We start from the raw sequence: 9,410 nt of genomic DNA, 5'->3' as shown, positions 1-9,410 counted from the left end.
CATTAAGGATGAAAGTTATACTAAAGTATTTGTTCGACAAAAATTGTTTTGGGTGGAAGAACATGTTTAAATACTATCTGAACAGTGTTATGGGGTGTGGTGATTTTACACTACTGATGAGTCTGAAGAAACCAATGATGGAGGGATTGCCAGACTTTTATAAGGAAGTCATGGCGGCTCATGCTGAATACTTGGTAAATGTAGACTATGTGTGTAGGAATACAAATGAGATAAGAGGAATGCCTATATTTATGAATGGGAAGATTAAGTTCAATAACCAGACATTATATAACAAAACATTCATTGAAGCAGGTATCAGGCAATTAAAAGATATGATGTACGAGGTGGTGACAGGGTTTTTGCCACCGGCTGCTGTTTATGACACTGTACACGTGATTGATGATGAAATGCCTTGGAGAACGATTGTAAACTATGTAGAGAGAATCAAAGAGTGTGTTCCCAGGCAATGGGTCAAGTTAATCGAGAAACAAATTGTTGATAACAGAACAGAGTCGTTGCCTGAGTTAAAAGTGTTTAAAGACAATCAATGGGTATGTATGAGTGTGTTGAAAACCAAAAACATATATAAGTGGTTTGTAGCAAAGGAGCTGCAGCTGCCGGCTTCCTTAAAATTCTGGGGAAATGTCATGCCTGATGTAGATCAGAAGAGAGTATGGGGAAATTGGAGAGTGAAGGAAAATAGCTTGGAGTGTGAAGACAATGATTTCAAAATAAGACATAACAAAATATATACCAATGTAATAGTACATCAAATGGATAAAAACATAAGCAGAGATTGTGATGTTTGTAAACTAGAGCCTGAGAATTTAAAACATCTGTTAGTAGAGTGTGTAGGCTTATATGATTTTTTTGACAAGTTGAAAACCCTATTGTCAAGATGTTTAGGTTTTTGATGAGAAGGTTTCGTGGTGTAAACTGATATTGTTCAGAGTATGTGATAAAAATGTAGTTAAAAATGTGAATTTATGTAATTATGTTTGTTACGGCCCTGGTGTAAGGGAAAACCAGGACCCAACACGTTCGGTGCCCCCCCCCCCCTTCCCACTCCCAAGAATGGTCAGCCGCACCACAATCAATGTTCAAAATGTAGCAGTTTTATTTTCTTTAAACTTCAGAGCAGAGCCATGCCCAAAACACCAAACAAAACAATCCTAATTCAAAAACCCTAAACTTCCCTAACAAAGGAAATAAAGTTAAAACAAAAGACAACGCTCTAACCTGCCTTCTACTCAAACAAAACAGGAGAAAAATGACAAAAGAAAGGGCTTCTCACTCCTACTACTTACTGCTACTTTTAGTAAAGAATATTTACATCATAGAAAACAAATTCCACAGTTTTACAAATGATGTCTAACACCTTCGGGCGGGGTCTACATCAAAACCCACAACTTAGGTTTACTCACAAGGTTACCAGTTAAAGACACACACACACACACAGCTCAATGCTCTAGCAGGGCGGCCTCCATTATTGGAAATGGGATGGAGCAAGAGAGAGAGGGGGGGGGGAAGGTTGGCCTCAGCTGGTTTAAATCCTCCCTGGTAGCCAATCAGCCAGCAGCAATCCCGTCCCCTAAGCCAATCCAGGAGAACACCAACACCTGAATCAAATCACACACACTGGAATGCACACACTGGAATGCACACATTGAGGAGAGAAGAGAGCCGTTAACCCACACAAACATAAACACAAATGACCAGAGTCATAACACCTCCCCCCCCCAAAAAAAATCAAACATTTTCCCCCTTAAGAAAATGTTGGATTTAACCAGATCTAACCATAACATCTAGATAACGCGTCAGCCATAACATTCTCCAAACCTTTCTTATAACGAATTTCAATATTAAAGTCCTGCAGTAATAGGGACCAACGCATCAGCCGCTGGTTGCTGTTCTGCATCCGAGTCGAAAACACAAGTGGGTTGTGGTCAGAGAAAATGACAGTCGGCACGGGGCTAGAGCTAAGATACACAGTAAAGTATTGTAAAGCCAACAGCAAGGATAGGGCCTCCTTTTCAATAGTGCTATAGTGCAATTGGTGCTTTTTAAGCTTTTTGGAGAAATATCCGACCGGATGGTCAATGCCACGGTCATCCTCCTGCAGAAGCACTGCCCCCACTCCACAAGCGCTGGCATCAACTTCCAGCTTAAAGGCGCGGGTGAAATTTGGAGCTGCGAGAACAGGCGCACTGCAGAGGAGAGCTTTGGCAGCCTCAAAAGCAAACTGACATTCCTCTGACCACTTAAACGGTTGTTTGGGACTTGACAAGCTCGTCAATGGAGCTGTAACCTCAGCAAAGTTTTTGCAGAACGCACGGTAATACCCAGCCATCCCCAAAAAAACGACGGAGTTCACGGCGCGTTTGGGGAGCTGGGTAGTCTAAGACTGCCTGCACCTTGGCAGCGACTGGGCTCACACAACCCTGTCCCACCTGCTTACCCAAATACGTAACAACAGCCTTACCAAACTCACATTTCGCCAAATTTAGTGTGAGGGAGGCTTTGCACAAACGAGCAAAAACTTCACTGAGGATTTCCACATGTTCGGACCAAGTGGATGTATAGACCACTATATCATCCAAATAAACCTCACAGTTTCGAACACCACTAAGCACCATGTTCATCAACCGCTGAAAGGTCGCTGGTGCATTTCTCAAACCGAACGGCATTACTGTATATTGCAAAAAATTATCAGGAGTAACAAAAGCACTGATTTCAGACGCACGGGGTGTAAGTGGGACTTGCCAATATCCTTTAAGAAGATCTAACTTTGTGACAAATTTAGCTGAACCTACACGGTCAACCAAATCATCCATGCGTGGAAGTGGAAACGAATCTGGTTTGGTGATGCTGTTCAGTTTACGAAAATCATTACAGAAACGTGGAGTCTGATCAGGTTTGGGCACAAGTAACGAAGGTGAACTCCACGGACTACTACTTGGAACAGCAAAACCATGTTCAAGAAGATAATTTACCTCCTGTTGCATTAAAGCACGTTTTGCCGGATGGGCACGATAGGCGCGCTGCTTTATGGGTTTGTGATCGCCCACATCAATATCATGACTCAGTACGTTAGTTTGACTAGGAATGTCACTGAAAAGGGTTGGATAGTTCTTGATAAGCCCACTAATATCACCCCTGGCCGAATCAGGCAGATGCACCAAGTATGCATCTAAATTTGACAACACTTCAGAATTTCGGAGGCGTACACCAGAAACAGAATCACATCTGTCATCTAGCCCGTCCTCCCTGGGATCATACGGAGATTTAACAACAACCACGGAGGCAACAGGTGCAACTACAGGACACGAAGTAACTCCACTTCCACGCTCAACATAACTTTTGAGCATGTTGATATGACACACACGAGTTTTCTTTTTACGATCGGGGGTTTTGATCACATAATCAGTTTCACTTAGTTTGCGGTCAATCTCATACGGACCAGAAAACTTTGCCTGCAGTCCAGAGCCAATAAGAGGTAACAAAACTAGCACGCGGTCACCTGGCTGAAATGTCCGTGCCACGGATTTCTTGTCATAGTTTCTCTTCATTTTGGATTGAGCAAACGAGAGAGAGTCACGGGCCAAATCACATGCCCGATGCAGTCTCTCCCGAAATGAACTCACATAGTCCAAAATGTTTTCTTTGGAACCAGACTTATCAGAGAGCCACTTTTCACGCAGCAGGCGCAGGGGACCGCGTACTGTGTGCCCGAAAACTAAATCGGCTGGACTGAAGCCTAAAGACTCCTGCAAAGTTTCCCTCACAGCGAACAACAAGAGCGGCAACCCTTCATCCCACTCACGGTTTGACTCAGTGCAGAACTTACGAAGCATGGCTTTCAGAGTTTGGTGGAATCTTTCTAATGCGCCCTGACTCTCTGGATGATAAGCGCTGGAAGTACGGTGCTTAACATTAAGCTCTGCCATGACCTGGGCAAAAATCTTGGACATAAAATTTGAACCCTGGTCACTTTGAATGCTTTTAGGAAGACCGAAAGTGGAAAAGAACTTTACAAGCGCTTTCACAATAGCACGCGCTTTTAATGTGCGCAACGGGACGGCTTCAGGATATCGTGTGGCAGCACACATCACCGTGAGAATGTACTGATGACCAGATTTTGTTTTTGGTAATGGACCAACACAATCCACAATAACGTGCTCAAATGGTTCACCGATGACAGGAATTGGCTTTAATAGAGCAGCGGGAATCATTTGATTTGGCTTACCGGACACTTGACATGTATGGCACGAACGACAGAATTTCGCTACATCGGACTTAAGTCCGGGCCAGAAGAAATACCGAAGGACACGATTGTAAGTTTTCCTGATTCCTAAGTGTCCGGACAAACAATGGTCATGAGCTAAACTGAGGACCTGAAAACGGAAAGGCTGCGGCACTACAATTTGGCACACGGAGTCATGCGTAAAACCAGAGAGAGGAAACCAGCGGCGCATTAGAACACCATCATCAACTAGGTAAGACACAGATTTTTCAGACATTTGCTGTTTCACTAAAGCAAGGCAAGACGACAAAGTAGGGTCAGACTGCTGTTCTCCAATCAAATGCTCCTTATCTACTGACATTTTCAGACTTTCATCGTCAGGGTGAAACTCAATTAACACGTTTTCTTTACACTCTGGGGATGGACTGTTTTGACCCGGGAGGCTCATAAAAGAGTCACTCAAATCCACAAGGTCGTCGTATTTTTTTGCCTGCGCACGTGTTACGGCACACACAGGAAACACAGGGGGCGAGTTTAGCGCAGCTGGCACAGAAACGCAACCACTGGGACTCGGGTCATCAATTACCTCGGGACACGGGAAAACTTTTCCGCCAGCCAAGTCATTTCCAAGAATAAGATCAATACCGGCTACCGGTAGCTGTGACCTCACGGCAATTTTGCATTTGCCTGACACGAACCGTGAGGAGAACTGAACAAAATGCAAAGGCGCACGCACAACACTCATTTTTACCCCCCACGCCAGAACATCTGAGCCACTATAAGAAGTAGCCGAAAAGGGCAGGACACCTCCACGAATAATGCTCTGCTTAGCGCCAGTATCCCGCAGGATAGTGATTGGGACTCTTTCTGCTTCACCCCCGAGAGAAACAAAACCCTGAGAAACGAATGGCCGGAAAGCCTCATCAATTTTGTCTCTCTCCGTCTCTGCCAAATCCAGAGCTTGAGGTATCGTTTGTATTAGACCTACAGACGATGGAGTTTTGGGATTTCTGAACTGCTCTTTTCTCTTAAGACTGGGGCAGGCTGCGATGAGGTGTCCCTGCTCATGACAGTAAAAACATTCTCTAATTTCTGGCCCAGTAGCAGTGGGGTTACAACGGACACTTTTTGGGGATTTAACCCTTCTCTCAAAGGGAGCTGAGTCTCGACGGATGGGAGGCGAAAACACACTTTTGTGCGTCAAAGCAAACTCGTCGGCTAGTACGGCAGCAGCACTGATTGACGCAACTTTCTGTTCATTTAAGTAAATCACGACTTTCTCTGGAAGGCAATTTTTGAATTCCTCCAGCAATACAAGCTCACGTAGGTTTTCCAAAGTTTTCACCTTACTAGCCTGGCACCACTTGTCAAAAAGGGCACCCTTCTCCCTCGCAAACTCTACATATGTCTGGGTGGCAGTCTTGTCACATTTCCTAAAGTTTTGCCTATAGGCCTCAGGCACTAACTCATAAGCACGAAGAACGGTGGCTTTCACAATATCATAATCTAAACTATCTTTTATTGACAGGGATGTGCATACCTCCTGAGCTTTCCCCACAAACTTACATTGGAGCAGAAGAGGCCACACATTTTTTGGCCAGTTTAGTGTAGCTGCTATACGTTCAAATGCATTAAAATATGCATCAACCTCAGATTCTCTAAAAGGTGGAACTAGCGCAATGAGCCTACTTACATCGAAGCTATCCCGAGCTCGGGGCCTGGGTTAGGGTGGCGATGTGGGTGAAGGACTGGCAGCTACAGCAGCTCCCCGCTCTATCTCCAGAGCCTTCACCCTTAAATGCATGGCTTCCACCTCCAACTCCCTGTTTCTCACCTCCACCTCCTTTATGCGCAGCATCAATGTGAGCTCTTCTGCAGTCATGCCAACCTGCACAGGGAGGTCTTGGAGCGGGGTTGGAACACCAGCTTGCTCACCCAGCCCAGCTCCACCTGCAGGAGCTGGCTCACCAAACAGACCCCTTCCACTCAGCTCCTCATGCAGTAGCTCTTTTAACTCCTTTTTCCTGGCATGTAAAGGCACTTGCACATCAAAGAAATTTGCAATCAACAAAAGATCAGCTTTTCTACACCTATCCAATTTGCCTTCAGTAGGATTAGTGGCAAAATCATCTAACTGAAACTCCATTTTGCCACCTACACAAAAGAAAGGGCTGCCAACCAAACAAGCAGAGACAAAGAGACAAATACTCACTTGACGCGCCGACGGACAAAAGAAAAAGCGGACGAGCCCCCAAAACATGTTACGGCCCTGGTGTAAGGGAAAACCAGGACCCAAAACGTTCGGTGCCCCCCCCCTCTTCCCACTCCCAAGAATGGTCAGCCGCACCACAATCAATGTTCAAAATGTAGCAGTTTTATTTTCTTTAAACTTCAGAGCAGAGCCATGCCCAAAACACCAAACAAAACAATCCTAATTCAAAAACCCTAAACTTCCCTAACAAAAGAAATAAAGTTAAAACAAAAGACAACGCTCTAACCTTTACGCTATCTATTCCTATATATATTCCTAATATTTTAATATAATCTTCTTTTATTTTAAACTGGATCTCATTCTTTTCTGGCATACTGATATTAATAAACATGATTTCCGACTTCTCCATATTTATTTTGGCACCCGAGGCTCTCCCATATACCTCTACTAGTTCTATAACTCTATTTATACTCTCCATATCCCTTACCGTTATCGTCGTGTCATCCGCAAACTGCTGGACAACACTACTCAAACCTCCAGGCAAGTCTATTTTATTTATCGATTGATCTTTTTTTAATAGGAGCGCTAAAGGCTCAACCACTATCGAAAACAATATCGAGGATAGAGGGCAGCCTTGCCTCACCGACCTCTCCAGCGTAAAAGGATCAGTCAGCAAACCGTTCACTTTAACCATACTTTTAGCATTCTTATACAATAATTTTATCCATGAAATTAACCTGTTACCAAAACCTACCTTTTCTAATACTTTGAACAAAAACCTATGCTCTACCTTGCCAAAAGCCTTATTGAAATCTAAATTTAACACAATCCCTCCCTGATCATCTTTTTTCATACAATCAACTATGTCCCTTACCGTATTAACCGAATCGCTTACCTCTCTCCCTGGTACACTATAAGCCTGCGTTGGCTCGACAATCGAAGCCAACACATCCTTTATTCTATTTGCAAAAATTTTCATTAATATCTTATAATCCGTATTTAGTAGGCTTATAGGCCTATAATTCCCTAAGCATTCCTCACTCCCTTTCTGTTTAAATATCATCGTTATCACACTCATTCCCATTGACTCAGGAATCTTTTGAGCCGTTTCCATAGCTCGAAAGAGCTCTAGTAAAATCGGTGCCAGCAGATCTAGAAAGACTTCATAAAAGTCGCTCGAGAGACCATCCGTACCAGGACTTTTGTTGGTTTTCATTTTTCCAATTGCATTTTTGATATCTGACAATACTATGTCCTGGTCACATACTGCTCTTTCGGCTTCTGTGATCGTGGCATCTATTTTACTGAGAACCTCCTTTTCCGCTTCTCCGTTAACCTCTCCTTTGCTGAACAGGTCAGCATAATAATCTTGCACGGTGTTAGCAATGTCTACTAAATCCGTTGTGCACACTCCATTCCTATCCTGTAATTTCTTAATGTAACACTTGCTTTGTTTAACTTTTTCTAAACCTAGAAAAAAAGCATTGCTCTTCTCCCCCTCTACCGCGTATTGCGCTCTGCTCCTCACAATCGCACCCACACATCTTTGTAAGTCCATTTCAGCTAGTTCAGTCTGAAGTCTCATCAGCCTCTCTGTATCTGGATTGTCATCCGCATTTATCTTTATTATTTTCATTCTAATTTCCCTCTCTTTTTGTCTTGTTTTATAATTTAAATTCTTAGCATATCTAATCGTTTTGAGCTTAATAACAGCTTTTACATCTTCCCACCAATCAATTATATTCTCTCTATAAGAGGCTTTTGAGACTTTAGACTGAACTAGATTTGTGATCATATTCCTGTATTCTTCTCTCTTTAAGAGATTAGCATTTAGACACCAAAGCCCACCACTTTTACTCTCTGCCATGTCACCTAAGGCAAAGCTTAGGATGGCGTGATCACTCAGAGCAGTGAGTTTATACCCGATATTATTTACCTTATTTATCAATTCAGTTTTAGTCAGACATAAATCAATTCTACTTTGTTTTGCAACACCCAAAACCACCTGCACTCTTGAATAGTCTCTCCTGATTGGATTTTTAGTTCTCCATACATCACACAAATTTTTACTATTCATTATTTCTACGAGGGTAGCTCTAGACACGTCAGCTTTAAAAGTTGTTGTGTCTGACACGTCTAGTCTACTGCACCTTACGTTAAAGTCTCCTACCACAATACAATTTTCTCCGACCTTTTCCCCCACCTTTCTGAAAAAAACCTTCCTTTCTACCTCCTTGTTAGGAGCATAAATATTTAACAAATTATACATCACACCTTCATACTTGAACTCTATTAATAATATCCTACCTTTTAAATCGCTATAGATTAATTTTACATCACTCACACATTTACTTGTAATCAAAACTGCTACTCCACAAGATTTATCCCCCCCATTGTTCATGAAAAAGTGTCCACTCCACTTTTTCCTGCACTCCCGTGCCTTTTCATCGTCCCAATGTGTTTCTTGCAGACATATGATGTCTGCCTTACACAGTTCGATTATCTTTTCAAATTTTTCAATTGCTCTTCAATTGCATTTATATTAATTGAAGCAAGAAACAACATAACTAATATTAAGGGGAAATTAATCATACTCTCTCTTTTCTCCCCCTTACCTCTCTTCTAGTCTCTTTCCATTTAGCAAATCTCTTTCTTCCAGCCGCCACCTCGTGAAAGTCCATCTCCTCCGCCTCAGACTGCGACCCGGAGCTTACGCTCTCCGCCACACACTCTGGAATCATCAGCTGGCTCTGATCGTCCATGTCGTTCTCCGCTCTCTCATCTGCTTCCTCCTGCCACTCCTCACGACCCTCCTCCTGTAGCGGGATCGAGTCCACAGCCACACCCGCCGCACTCCGACCTCCACTCCGACCCCCGCCCCGGGTCCGGACCTGGCCCTGGCTCTTCCCGCCTTGGCCGTCCATCTGGTTCTGGTTCCGGGTCTGGCTCAGCCTG

The 9,410-nt window shown here is 43.5% G+C and overlaps 1 long non-coding RNA gene across 1 annotated transcript; it reads right to left on the bottom strand.

Moving 5' to 3' along the window:
* Positions 1-1,095: 1,095 nt before the first annotated feature.
* On the bottom strand, positions 1,096-9,196 carry LOC144539914 (uncharacterized). The gene is made up of 2 exons (XR_013505150.1): positions 9,071-9,196; positions 1,096-1,619 (listed from the first exon to the last, which is right to left on the bottom strand). It is a non-coding gene; the product is annotated as an uncharacterized LOC144539914 (long non-coding RNA).
* Positions 9,197-9,410: the final 214 nt, after the last annotated feature.

This window comes from Centroberyx gerrardi, chromosome 10, assembly GCF_048128805.1.
Source record: "Centroberyx gerrardi isolate f3 chromosome 10, fCenGer3.hap1.cur.20231027, whole genome shotgun sequence".
Lineage (NCBI taxonomy): Eukaryota > Metazoa > Chordata > Actinopteri > Beryciformes > Berycidae > Centroberyx > Centroberyx gerrardi.
Note: the sequence above shows the minus strand (reverse complement) of the source record. Positions and strands in the feature narration are given on the sequence as shown.